The sequence below is a fragment of the Salmo trutta genome, chromosome 6 (genome assembly GCF_901001165.1).
Source record: "Salmo trutta chromosome 6, fSalTru1.1, whole genome shotgun sequence".
Lineage (NCBI taxonomy): Eukaryota > Metazoa > Chordata > Actinopteri > Salmoniformes > Salmonidae > Salmo > Salmo trutta.
Window position 1 is genome coordinate 32,471,866 of NC_042962.1, and position 21,083 is coordinate 32,492,948.

The window sequence follows — 21,083 nt, forward strand, 5'->3', positions numbered from 1 at the left end:
CTCTTAACTTCTTTGGGATAGGGGGCAGTATTTTCACGGCCGGATAAAAAACGTACCCGATTTAATCTGGTTACTACTCCTGCCCAGAAACTAGAATATGCATATAATTTGTAGATTTGGATAGAAAACTCTCTACATTTTCTAAAACTGTTTGAATGGTGTCTGTGAGTATAACAGAACTCATATGGCAGACCAAAATCAGAGAAGACTCCATACAGGAAGTGCCCTGTCTGACAATTTGTTGTCCTTCTGTTGCATCTCTATCGAAAATACAGCATCTGTGCTGTAATGTGACACTTTCAAAGGCTTCCATTGGCTCTCTAAAGCCGCCAGAAAGTGGAATGGGGTGTCTGCTGTCTCTAGGCAAAGTACAACAGCTCTGTTTGTGAGTGGTCAGCCTGGGGACAGTGAGACTGAGATGCGCGTTCACGAGACTTCTCCATGTTTTTCTTTCTCTCTGAATGAATACAATGTTGCCCGGTAGGAATATTATCGCTATTTTACGAGAAAAATCGCATAAAAATTGATTTTAAACTGCGTTTGACATGCTTCTAAGAACGGTAATGGAATATTTTGACATTTTTTGTCACGAAATGCGCTCGCCGTTTGGATAGTTACCTAAACGCATGAACAAAACGGCGGTATTTGGATATAACTATGGATTATTTGGAACCGAAACAACATTTGTTGTTGAAGTAGAAGTCCTGGGAGTGCATTCTGACGAAGAACAGCAAAGGTAATCCAATTTTTCTAATAGTAATTCTGAGGTTAGGTTGTCCCAAACTTGGTGGGTGTCAAATTAGCTAGCCGTGATGGCCGAGCTATGTACTCAGAATATTGCAGAATGTGCTTTCGCCAGAAAAGCTATTTTAAAATCGGACATAGCGATTGCATAAAGGAGTTCTGTATCTATAATTCTTAAAATAATTGTTATGTATTCTGTCAACGTTTATCGTGAGTAATTTAGTAAATTCACTGGAAGTTTTCGGTGGGTATGCTAGTTCTGAACATCACATGCTAATGTAAAAAGCTGGTTTTTGATATAAATATGAACTTGATTGAACAAAACATGCATGTATTGTATAATATAATGTTCTAGGAGTGTCATCTGATGAAGATCATCAAAGGTTAGTGCTGCATTTAGCTGTGTTTTGGGTATTTGTGATGCATGCTAGTTGCTTGGAAATGGCTGTGTGGTTTTTTGTGTCTATGTACTCTCCTAACATAATCTAATGTTATGCTTTCGCTGTAAAGCCTTTTGGAAATCGGATAACGTGGTTCGATTCAGGAGAAGTGTGTCTATAAAAGGGTGTAAAATAGTCCTATGTTTGAGAACTTTGAATTATGACATTTTGTGGTTTTAAATTTGGCGCTCTGGTTTGTCACTGGCTGTTGAATAGAGATGTTAAAGAGTACATTTCCCAGCTGTCAGGTTAACCTCTCTGGCGCAGGCGTGCCGCTAGCGACCCACCTCTACAACATCCAGTGAAATTGCAGAGCGCCAAATTCAAATTACAGAAATAGTAATAATAAACATTCATGAAAAAACAAGTGTTATATATCGGTTAAAAGATTAGAAACAATGTTTAATCCAACCTCAGGTACCCTAAAATGTAAATAATCGATAAACTGTTTCCAATACCGAAGAAAAACAACGAGGAGCGCGCAGTCATTCAAGCGCACCAAAATACTAGAGTCCTTCTGAGTGACACACAGAAAGAATACGAATACTTCTTCATTTTTCAAAAAACAAAACATCTAACAATTTCTAAAGACTGTTGACATCTAGTGGAAGCCATAGGAACTGCGATCTGGGTCCTAATAATTTGCCTTTCCCATAGAAATGCATTGACCCCCCCAAAAAAATTCCTGGATGGATTGTCCTCGGGGTTTTGCCTGCCAAATCAGTTCTGTTTTACTCACATACATTATTCTAACAGTCTTAGAAACTTTAGAGTGTTTTCTATCCAATACAACCATGCATATGCATATCCTAGCTTCTGGGCCTGAGTAACTGGCAGTTGACTTTGGGCAACTCAGTCATCAAAACTTCCGAAAACTGCCCCCTATGCCTAAAAAGTTAACCGTCTAAATTAGAAAATATGGGTTTTCATATAAAGTTAACCAAATCAATGGCCACACCCACGTGAGCACAGACATTATGTCGGCATCATGGACAGCCCTGAAGTGTATAAAACCCACTCCTGATGAAATTCACATTAGACTAGAAAACATACAGCTAAAGATACGAATGAAATGGCTTAAAATTACAAGATCAGAAGACCATACCACGTGGAGCACTGGCTACACAGCTGGAAATGGTTCAACTCTGAGACTATTGATCACTATTCGTAAACTCGGGCACCCTCATAGATATCATCCTGACCAACCTACCCTCTAAATACATCTCTGCTGTCTTCAACCAGCTGATGTTCTGAAAGAGCTACAAAATCTGGACCCCTACAAATCAGCCGGGCTAGACAATCTGTACCCTTTCTTTCTAAAATGATCTGCCGAAATTGTTGCAACCCCTATTACTAGCCTGTTCAACCTCTCATGTCATCTGAGATTCCCAAAGATTGGAAAGCAGCTGCGGTCATCCCCCTCTTCAAAGGGGGGGACACTCTTGACCCAAACTGCAACATACCTATATCTATCCTACCCTGCCTTTCTAAACCAAAGTCAACAAACAGATTACCGACCATTTCGATTCCCACCGCACCTTCTCCGCTATGCAATCTGGTTTCAGAGCTGGACATGGGTGCACCTCAGCCACGCTCAAGGTCCTAAACAATATCTTAACTGCCATCGATAAGAAACAATACTGTGCAGCCGTTTTCATTGACCTGGCCAAGGCTTCGACTCTGTCAATCACCACATCCTCATCGGCAGACTCAATAGCCTTGGTTTCTCAAATGATTGCCTCGCCTGGTTCACCAACTACTTCTCTGATAGAGTTCAGTGTGTCAAATCGGAGGGCCTGTTGTTCGGGCCTCTAGCAGTCTCTATGGGGGTGCCACATGGTTCAATTCTTGGGCCGACTCTTTTCTCTGTATACATCAATGATGTCGCTCTTGCTGCTGGTGAGTCTCCACCTCTACGCAGACGACACCATTCTGTATACATCTGGCCCTTACTTGGACACTATGTTAACCTGTTTGGTATAGGGGGCAGTATTGAGAATTTTGGAAAAAATATGTTCCCATTTTTAACGGCCTCCTACACCAACTCAGAAGCTAGAATATGCATATTATTGTTCAGGTTTGGATAGAAAACACTCTGAATTTTCTAAAACTGTTTGAATGGTGTCTGTGAGTATAACAGAACTCCTATGGCAGGCAAAAACCTGACAAGGTTTCAAGCAGGAAGTACCCTGTCTGACAAGGAGTCGTGCGTCTTACCTCTTTTTATTGAAAAGTAAGGATCTTAGCTGTAACGTGACAATTCCCAGGGCTCCAATAGGCTCTCAGAGCCCGCGAAATAACTGAAGGTTTACGAGGGAACCTCAGGTTGAAATATATTATCGCCTTTTGTAAGTGGATGCTCGGAGGACCTTTCAATGATGCGCGTGCATGAGTCGCTTCTGAGGAGAAATTTTATTCGGCTGTTTAGGCTCAATGCATACTCCCGGTCGGAATATTAACACTTCTCTATGACATAAATGGCATAAAAATTGGTTTTAAACAGCGGTTGACATGCTTCGAAGTACGGTAATGGAATATTTAGACATTTTTGACACGCCAATGCGCCATGCGCGACACCGCGAAAAAGCATTCTAGAACTCACGAACAAAACGTCGCTGTTGGAACATAACGATGGATTATTTGGGACCAAACCAACATTTGTTATTGAAGTAGAAGTCCTGGCAGTGTATTCTGATGAAGAACAAGCAAGGTAAGAACATTTTTCTTATAGGAAATGTGATTTTGGTGGAGGCTGAACTGGGTGGGTATCTAAATAGCTAGCCCTGTAACGCCGGGCTATGTACTTACATTATTGCAAAATGTGCTTCATCCGAAAAGCTATTTTAAAATCGGACATATCGAGTGCATAGAGGGGTAATGTATCTATAATTCTTAAAATAATTGTTATGCTTTTTGTGAACGTTTATCGTGAGTAATTTAGCAAACTGTTAGTAAATTCACCGGAAGTTTGCGGTGGTTATGCTTTTTCTGAACGTCACATGCTAATGTAAAAAGCTGGTTTTTGATATAAATATGAACTTGATTGAACAGACATGCATGTATTGTATAACACAATGTCCTAGGTGTGTCATCTGATGAAGATTATAAAAGGTTAGTGCTGCATTTAGCTGTGGTTTGGGTTTATGTGACATGATATGCTAGCTTGAAAAATGGCTGTGTGATTATTTCTGGCTGGGTACTCTGCTAACATAATCTAATGTTTTGCTTTTGTTGTAAAGCCTTTTTGAAATCGGACAGTGGGGTTAGATTAACGAGATTCTTGTCTTTAAATAGCTGTGAAATAGTCATATGTTTGAGAAATTGAAGTTATAGCATTTCTAACGATTCAAAAATCGCGCCACTGGATTTCAGTGGCTGTTACGTAGGTGGGACGAGTTCGTCCCACATGTACTAGAGAGGTTAACTACCCTCCTGATGAGCTTCAATGCCATACAACTCTCCTTCCGTGGCCTCCAACTGCTCTTAAATACAAGTAAAACTAAATGCATGCTCTTCAACCGATCGCTGCCTGCACCTGCCCGCCCGTCCAGCATCACTACTCTGGATGGTTCTGACTTTGAATATGTGGACAACTACAAATACCTAAGTGTCTGGTTAGATTGTAAATTCTCCTTCCAGACTCACATCAAACATCTCCAATCCAAAGTTAAATCTAGAATTGGCTTCCTATTTCGCAACAAAGCATCTTTCACTCATGCTGCCAAACATACCCTCGTAAAACTGACCATCCTACCAATACTCGACTTCGGCGATGTCCTTTACAAAATAGCATCCAATACCCTACTCAATACATTGGATGCTCTATCACAGTGCCATCCGTTTTGTCACCAAAGCCCCATATACTACCCACCACTGTGACCTGTACGCTCTCGTTGGCTGGCCCTCGCTTCATACTCGTCGCCAAACCCACTGGCTCCAGGTCATTTACAAGACCCTGCTAGGTAAAGTTCCCCCTTATCTCAGCTCGCTGGTTACCATAGCAGCACCCACCTGTAGCACACGCTCCAGCAGGTATATCTCTCTGGTCACCCCCAAAGCCAATTCCTCCTTCGGCCACCTCTCCTTCCAGTTCTCTGCTGCCAATGACTGGAATGAACTACAAAAATCTCTAAAAGTGGAAACACTTATATCCCTCACTAGCTTTAAGCACCAGCTGTCAGAGCAGCTCACAGATTACTGCACCTGTACATAGCCCATCTATAATTTAGCCCAAACTACTACCTCTTCCTCTACTGTATTTATTTATTTAGCTCCTTTGCACCCCATTATTTCTATTTCTACTTTGCACTTTCTTCCACTGCAAATCTACCATTTCAGTGTTTTACTTGCTATATTGTGTTTACTTCGCCACCATGGGCTTTTTTGCCTTCCTTATCTCACCTCATTTGCTCACTTTGTATCTAGACTTATTTTTCTACTATATTATTGACTGTAGGTTTGTTTTACTCCATGTGTAACTCTGTGTTGTTGTATGTGTCAAACTGCTTTGCTTTATCTTGGCCAGGTCGCAATTGTAAATGAACTTGTTCTCAACTTGCCTACCTGGTTAAATAAAGGTGAAATAAATAAATAAATAAATAAATAAATAAAACCAGGATCTCAGCGATCACTGCCTCATTGCTTGCGTCCGTAATGGGTCTGCAGTCAAACGACCACCCCTCATCACAGTCAAACGCTCCCTAAAACACTTCAGCGAGCAGGCCTTTCTAATCAACCTGGCCTGTGTATCCTGGAAAGATATTGACCTCATTCCGTCAGTAGAGGATGCCTGGTTATTCTTTAAAAGTGCTTTCCTCACCATCTTAAATAAGCATGCCCCATTCATAAAATGTAAAACCAGGAACAGATATAGCCCTTGGTTCACTCCAGACCTGACTGCCCTTGACCAGCACAAAAACATCCTGTGGCGTACTGCAATAGCATCGAATAGCCCCCACGATATGCAACTTCTCAGGGAAGTTAGGAACCAATATATACAGGCAGTTAGAAAAGCAAAGGCTAGCTTTTTCAAACAGAAATTTGCATCCTGTAGCACAAACTCCAAAAAGGTCTGGGACACTGTAAAGTCCATGGAGAATAAGAACACCTCCTCCCAGCTGCCCACTGCACTGAGGCTAGGAAACACTGTCACCACCGATAATCGAGAATTTCAATAAGCATTTTTCTACGGCTGGCAATGCTTTCCACCTGGCTATCCCTACCCCGGTCACAGCTCTGCACCCCCCACAGCAATTTGCCCAAGCCTCCCCCATTTCTCCTTCACCCAAATCCAGATAGCTGATGTTCTGAAAGAGCTGCAAAATCTGGACCCCTACAAATCAGCTGGGCTAGACATTCTGGACCCTCTCTTTCTAAAATGATCCGCCGCAATTGTTACTAGCCTGTTCAACCTCTCTTTCGTATCGTTTGAGATCCCCAAAGATTGGAAAGCTGCTGCGGTCATCCCCCTCTTCACTCTATACCCAAATTGTTACAGACCTATATCTATCCTAACCTGCCTTTCTAAGGTCTAAGAAAGCCAAGTAAACAAACAGATCACCGACTATTTCGAAATCCCACAGTACCTTCTCCGCTATGCAAGCTGGTTTCCGAGCTGGTCATGGGTGCACCTCAGCCACGCTCAAGATCCTAAACAATATCATAACAGCCATCAACAAAAGACAGTACTGTGCAGCCGTATTCATTGACTCTGTCAATCACTGCATTCTTATCAGCAGACTCAACAGCCTTGGTTTCTCAAATGACTGCCTCGCCTGTTTCAACAATTACTTCTCAGATAGAGTTCAGTGTGTCAAATCGGAGGGCCTGTTGTCCGGACCTCTGGCAGTCTCTGTGGGGGTGCCACAGGGTTAAATTCTGAGGCCAACTCTTTTCTTTGTATACATCAATGATGTCGCTCTTGCGGCTGGTGATTCTGTGATACACCTCTACACAGACGACACCATTCTGTACACTTCTGGCCCTTTTTTGGACACTTAACTAACCTCCAGATGAGCTTCAGTGCCATACAACTCTTCTTCTGTGGCCTCCAACTGATTTTCCCATGATATCAAGCAAAGAGGCACTGCGTTTGAAGGTAGGCCTTGAAATGCATCCACAGGTACACCTCCAATTGACTCAAATTATGTTAATTAGCCTATCAGAAGCTTCTGGAATTTTCCAAGCTGTTTAAAGGCACAGTCAACTTAGTGTATGTAAACTTCTGACACACTGGAATTGTGATACAGTGAAATATTCTGTCTGTAAACAATTGTTGGAAAAATGACTTGTGTCATGCACAAAGTAGATGTCCTAACCGACTTTCCAAAATGATAGTTTGTAAACAATAAATTGTGGAGTGGTGAACAAGTTTTAATGACTCAAACCTAAGTGTATGTAAACTTCCGACTTCAACTGTATGTAAATAAGGTATCTGTTTTTTATTTCATACATTTGCAAAAACTTGTTTTCTTTTTGTCATTATGGGGTATTGTGTGTAGATTGATGAGGATGTTTTTATAATCATTTTTGGAATAAAGCTGTAAAGTAAACAAAATGTGGAAAAAGTCGATGGGTCTGAATACTTTCCGAATGCAGTGTATATTTTGATTTAGAGCTCATATCTTCGATTTAGAAAGATATTTGGCAAAGTTAAGTGTTTTGGAAAACCTCAATCTACTCTTTCTCAAAACAAATCAAAACATCTTACCTTTATTTGACTCTGTAGTAGGATTTGAAGAAATCAGTTGTGGTCTAAAAACTGCTTAGAACACAAATTATGTTTAAATATACAGTACCAGTCAAAGTTTGGACACACCTACTCATTCCAAGGTTTTTCTTTATTTTTACTATTTTCTACATTGTAGAATAATAGTGAAGACACCAACACTATGAAATTACATATACATAATCATGTAGTAACCCTAAATATTTTTAACAAATCAAAATATATTTTATATTTGAGATTCTTCAAAGTAGCCACCCTTTGCCTTGATGACAGCTTTGCGTACTCTTGGCATTTGAGGACTTGTGAGGCATCTGTTTCTCAAACAAGACACTAATGTACTTGTCCTCTTGCTCAGTTGTGCACCGGGGCCTCCCACTTCTCTCTCTATTCTGGTTAGGGCCAGTTTGCACTGTTCTGTGAAGGGAGTAGCACACGGTGTTGTACGAGATCTTCAGTTTCTTGGCAATTTCTCGCATGGAATAGCCTTCATTTCTCAGAACAAGAATAGACTGACGAGTTTCAGAAGAAAGTTATTTGTGTCTGGCCATTTTGAGCCTGTAATCAAACCCACAAATGCTGATGCTCCAGATACTCAACTAGTCTATAGAAGGTCAGTTTTATTGCTTTTTTAATCAGAACAAGTTTTCAGCTGTGCTAACATAATTGCAAAAGGGTTATCTAATGATCAATTAGCCTTTTAAAATGATACACTTGGATTAGCTAACACAACGTGCCATTAGAACACAGGAGTGATGGTTTCTGATAATGGGCCTCTGTACACCTATGTAGATATTCCATAAAAAAATCTGCCATTTCCAGCTACAATAGTCATTTACAACATTAACAATGTCTACACTGAATTTCTGATCAATTTGATTAAAAATTTGAGTTTCTTTCAAAAACGAGGACATTTAGAAGTGACCCCAAACTTTTGAACGGTAGGGTATATCTACCAGTAAATGCTAACTAAGGCAACAATGGGTACGCAAACCAGGTATTGAAAAAGTTTTATCCGTAATCTTGGTTAGTAGGCTATTTGCTTTATGAAATTCAGTCATCATGCACTTCGCATTAACATTTTGTTGTGGAAATTTTTACATACGGACTCTCAAAGTCAATATTAAATTAATCATTGTTTGTCAGTGGCTGGAGAGGCTCCAACCAACTCAATGCACCATAGTACACATGTCAATCAGGTGCTTTGCCTGGGCAGACCCAGAAGTTGTCTTCTATACGGCTATACACAGACAAGTTATATTTGCATGATTTAGCACAATTAATTAATCATTACCGTTTTGTTTCATTCATGTGACTGACCAATACTGTTTCATAACATGTGACAGACCAACACCTTACAAAGCTTCTCTCTAAACTGAGATCTTGAAACAGATATCTTTTGTTTGTTCTCAAAACAAGGTCTGGGTGTAATACCAAATTGCAGCTACTGATAAGAGAAGGATTTGTTCAGTCAACCACTTGCATGAACACAGAAATTGGTTTATAGAACAGCACATGAAGAGAACACATAAATTAGTTATAAGAAAAGCACAAACTGTCAAGTTCGTCGTAAAGATGGGACCAAGGCGCAGCGGGAATGTGTATACTTATCTTCTTATTTATTGAGAAGAAAACAAAACACTTAAACAAAAACAATGACGAAAAACAGTCCTGTAAGGACACAGCTTACATACGGAACAACTACCCTCAAAACCCATGGAAAAACACTCCTACTAAATAGGACCTTCAATTAGAGGAAACGAGGAACAGCTGCCTCCATTTGAAGGTCAACCCAATAAACTAAACATAGAAATAGAAAACTAGAACAAACATAGAAATATACTAACATAGAACATTAACCAAAAAACCCCGAAACACAAAAGAAACACCCCCTGCCACGCCCTGACCAAACTACAATAACAAACAACCCCTTTTACTGGTCAGGACGTGACACAAATGTAAAAATGTCCTTAATTTCTAAAAGGCTTTCCCTAAAAACCTTCCCAATTCAAATCTGACCACAATGTAAGCCTACCTGACAGAAATATATCATGCTGATTTGAATCAATGGGGAGGGCATTTGTTTTGCATAAACACCCTCCAAAATTATTTATATTTTTGTTCAGTATAGTAGCTAGTTTGACTATGACATTAGCTGGTGACAATGATGTAGGCTGTGGATATGATATGAAGGCTTGGAAAGGTTTTTTCACCAGGTCACAGACAGCTAATGTGTTGTGCACTGAAGTCCACACGCGAAGGGAAAAGGTGAGAGGAGGATAGCATATAGATGCGAGAAGGAATTATACAAAATGATCTTGCTGTTTGTATGTGACTGCTATGAAAGTGAACTGTGTTTGCATGTGATCAGGGTTGAATTCATTCTGCCGATTCTGTTGAAAACAAATCTTAAACGGAAGCAAACTGAACGAAACAGGGATAAACATACCTGAATTTGTTGGACTAATGATTACACCCTAGCTCACCCTAGCTCAGAGTGTGCAAGGTGGTATTGAATGTGTCACTGTCTGTCACCTTGATTATTAAAAAATGTCTTGACCTGTGCACCTACGTTCTAAACTTTTATTAATAGGCTACGTTGTAGCAACCTAGCCTATGAAAGACAATAATTGTAATTTTTAATTACGTAAAGTGAGTGTGGAAGAGGTGAAACAATTATTGTTGTCTATAAGCAATGACAAGCTGAGGATAATAGCGGATGATATCGCCACTCCTATTTGCCATATCTTCAAGATAAGCCTTTAGAAAATGTGGCCCTCAGGCCTGCAGGGAAGCAAAAGCCATTCCTCTACCTAAGAATAGTAAAGCCCCCTTGACTGGCTCAAATAGCTGACCAATCAGCCTGTTACCAACCCTTATTAAACTTTTGGAAAAAATGGTGTTTGACCAGATACAGTGCTATTTTACAGTAAACAAATTGACAACAGACTTTCAGCACACTTATAGGGAAGGACATTCAACAAGCACTTGATTGGCTGAGAGAATTTGACGACAAAAAGATAGTGGGTGTCACGGATCCCTCCGGAACTTTCATCGTGCACACCTGTCCCCTATTCCCACTGATTAGTATTTGTATATATGTGACCTTTGGTGCCCATTGGTCTGTTGTTTATTGTTCCCATGTCCGTTGGAGAGTCAATCACATACAAAAACACATTATTACACAACGATTTTACACCTTGCTTAGACTAATTCATTCTTAGCTCTTTTGTCTGTGTAGTGTATTGTGTTGTTTTTTGTCTTCCCAGTAAAATCCTGTCCTGCACTGGTCAAGACTCTGAACACCTCAACTCATGCCACGTACCCTCATTCAATCTCTGCTGTGATCCCTTTCCAACACTGTGTAAGTAGCCCTCTCATTCCTTTCCCCATAATATTGTACTATAAATGTATTTTTTAAATGCTTTAGGTTAAAATAATTTGTCTTTGATGATTTTGAAACACACTTTGTGGTCACCATGCGTTCCGCACCAACACCGTGGGTCTCCCATCCTCCTACATGTTTCAAGTCACCAGCCTCCACTGGTTTCATCACTCCAGAGAACACATTTCCACTGCTCCAGAGTCCAATGGCGGCAAACTTTACACCACTCCAGCAGATGCTTGGCATTGCGCTTGGTAATATTAGGCTTGTGTGTTGCTGCTCTGCCATGGAATCCCATTTCACGATGCTCCCGTTTAACAGTTTTTGTGCTGACGTTGCTTCCAGAGGGAGTTTGGAGCTCGGTAGTGAGTGTTGCAAACGAGGACAGATGATTTTTAAGCTCTACATTCTTCAGCACTCGCTGGTCCCATTCTGTGAGCTTGTGTGGCCTACTTCTTTGTGGCTGAGCCATTGTTGCTCCTAGATGTTTCCACTTCACAATAACAGCCCTTGCAGTTGACTGGGGCAGATCTAGCAGGGCAGAAATTTGATGAATTGACTTGTAGGAAAAGTGGCAACCCATGACGGTGCCACGTTGAAAGTCACTGAGCTCTTCAGTAAGGCCATTCTACTTCCAATGTTTGTCTATGGAGATTGCATGGCTGTGTTCTCGATTTGTTTACACCTTTCAGCAACAGGTGTGGCAGAGATAGCCGAATCCACTATGTCCTGCCCATTTCCATAATTTATCTTCTTAAAATTAGATTTGAAACCTAACCCTAACGCCAAGTTTGATGCGTTGGTCCACCAGACCTTCCGCGCATTTCAGCAGAAGTGTCTGGGAATGAGATTAGGTTTAATATGACTAAAATTACTTCACTTTAGAGTGTGTGCTGTCCTTCAGCATAACATATCACCATTTATAAAGCACATGTTTATATCATGTTCGACATAGTGGGTTATGTCACATTTGATATTGGTGATTATGTCACACAGTTATGCCACATTTATAAACCCTTTATAAAGCATAACATAGTTATAGATTATTTGTAACACATTTATGTAGTGTTTATGAAGGCATTAAGCTTTTAAATGCTAGACATAATTTAAAGCGGGACCGGAATGGTCAATAAGGTAGCTAAGAGGCATTGTTAAAGGCTTTCTCACATAGAGAAACACGCGCAGTGTTAGGATAATGACACCAGACCTGGGTTTGGATTGCACTGGCTTTTATTTCACATACTTTAGCAGTGTTTGATTGAACTTGCCAGGCGCAGCGTAATCAATGGAATTATCACAAAAGTGCACAAACCCTGTTCATCTGACACTCCGGTGGCTCAATCAAATTCTACAAAAAAGAAAACATACTATTTGAACCCAGTTTTGAGATTCACACAGAAAATGTGCAACATCAGGAGGATAATACTATTCTGAACTGGCTACATGAACCACTTCTACAGTAAGTCAACTTGGCATGTGGGTGTCAATAATGTCAGACCCCACTGTATATTAAAGAAGTATCTTGAGTTTCTTTGAGGACCTATCAATATGAATCCTTCCCCAGAGGTCATATATTCTATTTTCTATAACCGTCTGTGGACATGAGCTTGTTTAACAATTCAAAGACTGAATCATGATTGACTTTAGTGTCTTGACTGAGAGAGAGCTCACTCACTACACAAGTAGCCATGCCGAGACACAAAGCCAACAGAAATACAGTAGGTGTACCTGTCTAAATACTGTATATTGTTTTGGTTGCAGTATTTGAGCTGTTAAATCTGTCATTCATCATCATAAAAAAAGTACAATTCCTCTAGGCCAATATGGCTTCGGGAGCTTTGGTTACATCAGGATAAACAGAATCACTTTGGAAAGTATGCTCAATTTGCACTCAATTGAGGTGGGAGTAGAATGTGGAAGAGCACTGTATTTAGGTATCAGGTGATTTAGATCAAATTTGTAGTGTGATTGACAATAAATTAATCTGATAGTAAATAGTTATGTTGTTCAATAGGCAGGTACACTATCGGTTAGAGAGGTGAGCCAGCAACCGGAGGTTTGCCAGTTTGAATCCCGGGTCTGGCGGAAAATTAGCTGGCAACCGGAGGGTTGCTGGTATCAAATCCTTAATGCCGTTGTGCCGAGCGAGGCACTTAACTCCTCATAACAACAGCTCCCTGAGCACCCAGTGTGGCAACCTCCCGCACCTCTCCAAAACCTGTATGTGTGTCTTTTGGAGGGGTTGGGTCCCAGGTCTCTCCTGTCTAATTCTGCAGACAGTCTCAATCCTCATTCCTACAGATGTAGTGTACATCCTATTCCCCATATAGTGCACTACTGTAACGGTCGTCGTACGTAGTGGACCAAGGCACAGCGAGTTGAGTGCTCATAGTGACTTTATTTAACACTGAACAAACAAAAACAAGAAAACGATCGAACGACCTGGGTTGCAGGCTAAACACACAGCTATGCAACAACAGCTTCCAACAAAGGGACAGGTGAAAACAGGCTACCTAAGTATGACTCTCAATCAGCAACAACGATGTACAGCTGTTCCTGATTAAGAGCCATACCAGGCCAACAAAGAAATACACAACATAGACAGAACATAGAAATACGAAATAAAGAACATAACCCAAAAACCCCAGAATACTCTAACCAAACACCCCTCTACATAAACACATATACTAACAAACCCCGAACCACATAAAACAAATACCCCCCTGCCCCGTCCTGACAAAACTACAATAACAAATAACCCCTTTTCTGGTCAGAACGTGACAACTACTTTCAACCAGAACTTTATGGGAAGGAGACAGACCCCCTATGGGTCCTGGTCAAAACTAGTGCACTATATAGAGAAAAGCATGCCATTTAGGAATCGACCCTTAGAGTTGAGTGTGTAAACCGGCCTGGTGTAATAAGAGCACTCTGATGGATTACAGTAAACCAAGAGAAGCAGAGGAAAACCCTGCAGATACCATGTGTAATGTCCTGTGAAATACAGTTAATATTATTCTGGGTTGAACATGCAGTGTATAACTTCCACGTTTCCAGGGATTAAAAACTAAGATCTCATTCCCTAAGAGCACTCTGATAGATTGCAGTAAACCAAGACAGGCAGAGGAAAGCCTGGCAGATACCATGTGTAAAATACAGTTAATCTTTTTCTGGGTTGAACATACAGTATATAACTTCCACGTTCCCTATGGGGCCTGCTCAAAAGTAGTGAACTATAAAGGGAATATGGTTCCGTTTGGAAAGCAACCTCTGGATCCAGTCATCCTCCCTTAGATTACTCTCCAGTCAACAGAGGGGCTATTGCATGTCAGGGCCCAGACTTGCAAACCTTTCAAACATCACCCAGTCAGAAACCTGTTGGAAATAGGGGGCAGTATTTGCACGGCCGGATAAAAAACGTACCCGATTTAATCTGGTTACTACTCCTGCCCAGTAACTAGAACATGCATATAACTAGTAGATTTGGAAAGAAAACACTCTAAAGTTTCTAAAACTGTTTGAATGGTGTCTGTGAGTATTACAGAACTCATATGGCAGTCAAAACCCTGAGACAAATCCTAACAGGAAGTGGAAATCTGATGTGTGGAATCACTTCAAGCCTTTGCCATTGAAACACACAGGGACTTATGAATCATTTAGCACTTCCTAAGGCTTCCACTAGATGTCAACAGTCTTTACAAAGTGGTTTGAGTCTTCTATGGTAGAAACTGACCCAAAGAGAGGCTTGGGAAGTTGGTCACAGGGGGAGGGCCATTACTACTATGACGCTGGCGCCCATGGGAACCCTTTTGTTCCGAAACGGTTAGTAAGACAATGCAATCGTCCGTCTTGAATATTATTGAAGCTCTGGTTGAAAAAGGCCCTAAAGATTTATTGTTATACAACGTTTGACATGTTTGAACGAACTTAAATATATATTCTTTGCACATTCGTGACGACAAGTCCTGCGCGCTTCAGTACATTATGAGTAGCCTTCGGAACGCGCTAACAAGAAGGAACTATTGGGACATAAATTATTAACTTTTTCGAACAAAACTACATTTGTTGTGGACCTGGGATTCCTGGAAATGCCTTCTGATGAAGATAATCAAAGGGAATATTTACAATAGTATATTTGATTTTAGATGGTTCCAAGATGGCGCTAACATGTATCGCCTAGCCTATTTTTCTGAGCATACCACGTCCTTTATTGCAAAGTGTGATTTCCCAGTAAAGTAATTTTTAAATCTGGCAATGAGGTTGCATTCACGAGATGTTAATCTATAATTCTTTGAATGACAATATTACATTTTAACAATGTTTTCGAAGAGTAATTTTGTAAATTGTAGCGCTGATCACCGGAAGCATTTGAGGGAAAATATTTTCTGAACGTCACGTGCCGATGTAAAATGCTGTTTTTATATATAAATATGAACTTTATCAAACAAAAAATGCATGTATTGTGTAACATGATGTCCTAGGAGTGTCATCTGATGAAGATTGTCAAAGGTTAGTGCTGCATTTAGCTGTGTTTTGGGTATTTGTGATCCATGCTAGTTGCTTTGAAAATGGCAGTGTGATTTTTTTGGGCAGGGTACTCTCCTAACATAATCTAATGTTTTGCTTTTGCTGTAAAGCCTTTTTGAAATCAGACAACATAGTTCGATTCAGGAGAGGTGTATCTATAAAATGGTGTAAAATAGTCATATGTTTGAGAAATTGAAGTTATAGCATTTATGAGGTTTTGTATTTCGCGCGATTCCACTCGCGATTCCACGCAAGCGTCCCACTTTCCCAGACAGGTTAAGATACCCCAAATGTTTGTTTATGATGTACACTATTGCACGTCAAAGACCTGTCACTAAAACCATCATCAAATCGTTCAAACATAACCCAAGTAAGAAATGTATTATTGTCTCTCAATACACAGACTCCGTGTTAGCTCCTAGTGTTGAAATCCTATAACACTGATTGATTGGACTCCAAGTGGCACATTTCTCAACAGCTTTATGACCCTTTAAATCCAATTAAGCTCAATGTCATATCTCTTCTCCTCCTCAGTGTTACTTAGCCAAGTTACACAGCATTAGCCCCATCCCCAGACTATATTGTATTTACCAGTTAAATACAGCATTGATAAGCTCAGACAATACACTCTGCCACAATATACGCATACAAGACAATTGTATTTTACAATTAAATACAGACAGCATTGATAAGCTCAGACAACACGCACTGCCGAGGACAAGCATCATGTTTTGTGTAGAGGTACATAGCACCTGTTTCTAAGAGAATCTATTGACTGTAGTACGCAGTACAATGAGCATGGTAGACAGTGTGTTTATTGTGTCTGATTCTGAATGCTAAACTAAATACAGGCATCAGACCTCACTAGTCAGGCTAATGTTAGAATGCGTCCTAAATTGTTCCCAGTTTCCTATCTTCCCTGGTCAAAAGTGTGCACTATATAGGGAAAAGGCTGCCATTTGAGGCGCACACTTAGTCTCAGTCACTCCAAAATGTTTGTCAATCACTCCAAAAAGTGTGGTCAGGGTTAGGGTTGCAAAATTCTGGTAACTCTCCCCAAATTCCCGTTTTCCAGAAATCCTGGTTGGAAGATTCCTGCAATCACGAGGGAATACGCAGCAAATCTGGGAATCCTCCAATCCTCCAAAGTTACCAGAATTTTACCACCCTAGTCACGGTCTTGGTTTGAAGGTCTATTTAATAAGTTGTGGTCTTTGACCATGAACCCTATGGCTACCCTCTTCATACCAATGTCAATATGCCTGGAATGCATGAAAAACACACTCGTAAACCATGACTTATGACTTGAGGCTTTAGCTATGGCTGGACCAATAAACTATGAAACATGGATTTTTATGGTGGTAATGCTTCAACTATGTGATGTGTGGGCGTTCATACGTACTGACTTTACCCTGTAAGCTTGCCTGTCTAATTCAGATGAGTATGTCTGGTGTTTGCATAATGTGTACCATCCTCAGGCACATTATGAAAGTTCATACAGTATAATGTCTCAGGGTACGTAAAGTACACTGTTTACAGACTAATGTCTTCCCTGCTGTTTAACAATCATGCTATGTATGAAGCTATAGTATGCGAATGATATGTTCAATTATATGTCTGCATGTTCATATACCCATATGCTGTTGATGTTCCATTACATATGTACAGATTTCATAAGGGTTACAGTGTGTGCAATCCTGAAAGATCAGAGTTTTGTGCAGAGATGCACGTACACACCCAGAGGGTAAAACTGGTTGAAAGGATGCACACACACACACACACACACACACACACACACACACACACACACACACACACACACACACACACACACACACACACAGTTGATATCTTCTTCCCAAATCTAACCATTAGATGAAGGCATCCTTGTTATGTTGGAAGAATGAGACTGTGTTCATTATAAATAGCTTGGGTTAATTAGCTACCAGTCTAACATGCTCATGTTCCTGAGCTAGCATAACAACAACATTTAGCCAAAGTGCATTGGCCCTTCAAGATAACAATACGTTGAGTCAAAAGACCCACACATCAAACTCTCAGGAGCTATGTAACGAACATAACAATCCTGTCCCGTTGCCTTCTAATTTACTGACCCAATACTATCTATTAACCACTGTAGTCAGAATGTGATCCTGCAGCCTACAGCTCAATCCACACAGAAAGCATTGAGGGGAAGTGATCAGTATTGCCTGTAGTTGGTTTATTCAATAACATATATAATATTGCTATTATAATACAATGAGTTTCATATTATAGACATTTTTAAGATTTAGATAAGATCATTTCTGAGCTACTACGTAGATATCTTTTTCATAAGCATGGCGAGAGAAGAAAAACTCTCTCTCTGTCATGCCTGCCCCTGCTCCCCCTCCCTGGCGCTCAAGGGTGCCAGGCTACCAGTCTTTACACTCACCTGTCACCATCATTACGCGCAGCAGCGCTCATTGAACTCACCTGGACTCCTTCACGTGGTTGATTGCCCCTGTATATCTGTCTGTTCCTCGGTGGTGTTCCCTGTTTTTGTTATGTGTTCCTGTCCAAACGCTGTTCCTGTTCTGTTTCATGTCCATCAGTTATTAAACCTTCACTCCCTGTACCTGCTTCTCATCTCCTGCGTCGATCCTTTCACTATCTCCAATTTATTTACAGACAGAAACCCTCAGCAATACGGTTAGAATTGTATTTAATCTTTATTTAACCAGGAAGTCCCATTGAAGTCAGAGGACCTCTTTCTCAGGTGTCACGCCCTGACCTTAGAGAGCCTTTTTATTCTCTATTTTGGTTTGGTCAGGGTGTGACGAGGGTGGGTACTCTAGTTTTTGTATTTCTATGTTGGCCTGCTATGATTCCCAATCAGAGGCAGCTGTCTATCGTTGAATCTGATTGGGGATCAAATTTAGGCAGCCTTTTCCCACCTGTTGTTTGTGGGAGCTTGATTTTGTATTGTAGCTTTTAGCCTTACAAAGCTATACGTTTTCGTTGGTTACTCTTTATTGTTTTGTTGCCGGTTATCATAAATAAAAAACAGCTTTGTAGGGGCTAGGGGGCAGTATTTTCACGGCCGGATTAAAAACGTACCCAATTTAAACAGGTTACTACTCCGGCCCAGAAAATAGAATATGCATTGGATAGAAAACACTCTGAAGTTTCTAAAACTGTTTGAATGGTGTCTCTAAGTATAACAGAACTCATATGGCAGGCAAAAACCTGAGAAAAAATACAAGCAGGAAATTTTGTGGCTGTACTATTTGCAAGTCATTGGCAATAAAACACACAGTGACAAAGGATTCATTTTGCACTTCCTATGGCTTCCACTAGATGTCAACGATCTTTATAAAGTTGTTTGAAGTGTCTATGATGAACAGAGACCGAATGAGAATGAAGGGAAGTTGACGTCCCTGGGAGGTCGTCACTTCATTATTGCGCGTACATGCGCGTTCATGTGAGGCGAGACATTTTCAAAACTTGTTTCAAGACACAGGAGAGGTCGGGTTGAAATATTACTGATGTTTCACGTTAAAAATGGACCAAAAGATTGATGCTAAACAACGTTTGACATGTTTGAACAAACGTAAATAGATCTTTTGTTTGACTTTTCGTCGTGACTTTTCCCTCCCATTTTGAGTAGCCTACCGGACGCGCTAACAACACGGAACAGCATGGAGTTATTTGGACATAAATTATGAACTTCATCGAAAGAATCAACATTTGTTGTGGACCTGAGATTCCTGGAAGTGCCTTCTGATGAAGATTATTAAAGGTAAGGGAATATTGCTAATGTTATTTATGGTATTAGATGATTCCAACATAGCGGCTAGCTGTATAGCCTAGTGTATTTTTCTGACCAGAGTACTCAGATTATTGCAAAGTATGCTTTCCCAGTAAAGTTATTTTGAAATCTGTCAATGCGGTTGGATTCAGAATGCAACCGTTATTCTTTGAATAACAGTTTAATACTTTAACCACGTTTTATAATGAGTATTTTTTGTAAATTCCCTGGCAGTTTTGGGGGAGACACATTTTCTCAACGACACGCGCCAATGTAAAATGCTGTTTTTGGATATAAATATGAACTTGATAGAACAAAAATGCATGTATTGTCTATCATAATATCCTAGGAGTGTCATCTGATGAAGATTGTCAAAGGTTAGTGCATCATTTTAGCTGGTTTTCTGCTTTTGGTGACGCCTGTCCTTGAATTGAAAATGGATGTGTGTACTTTTTTGGCTATGTACTCTCCTAACATAATCTAACTTTATGCTTTCGCCGTAAAGCCTCTTTGAAAACAATGTGGTTCGATTAAGGAGATGTTTATCTTTTAAATGGTGTAAAATAGTTGATTGTTTGAGAAATTTAAATTATTAGATTTTGGATGTTTTGAATTTCCCGCTTTGCTAGCAATCCCGTCAGTGGGATTAGGTTACCCTCGATCCCCAAGAGGTTTTAACCTACCCCACGCTGCATCTTGGTCCGACCATCATTACAACGACGTTTGTTACACCAGGGGAGACCTGGAAGAGTGAATATACCAGTATTATGGAGCAAATCACATCCATTCAAGATGGGCAGAAACCTTGAGCTGGCACAAAAGGTATAGCAAATGTAGCTATATTCAGAGCCTTATATAAATTGTTATAACATGCATAAATGTACAGTTCATACTGGGGTCATGTACATTTGAGCAATTTAGCAGACGCTCGTATCCAGAGCGCATTTTAATATTTTTTTCATACTGGTCCCCCGTGGGAATTGAACCCACAACCCTGGCACTGTAAGCGCCATGCTCTACCAACCGATTATTTGATAAATCACATGTTTTCTATGCTTGCAAACATTTTAAATCCCATTCGGAGGTAGTATTTTAGAATAGTTTCAATGCAATATTTATAAACGAGGCCCCAGGAATGGAATTAAATAACCCTGCTGTAGGGTTATAAAGCCTTATTTACATGTTTCCCAAGGTGCCTTTCAAGTTAATTTTAGAGTTACCAGCACCAGTGATGGAGATTATTATTATTGCATTTATTCATTTTCAGTCCTGTAGCCTTCACCAAGTGAGCTTCTATGTGAATATGTTGCCATTCAATTTAAATTCTTTAAGCAATATGCATTTCATAAGGCCTTCTTTTGAGGGACTCGCTTTACTATATTATACAGTGGTCTGAAACTCATCGTTAAATCACCCTAAAAGCCAGTCACATTATGCTGGCTTGCAGAGTGATTTGTAATAGTGATGGAAAGT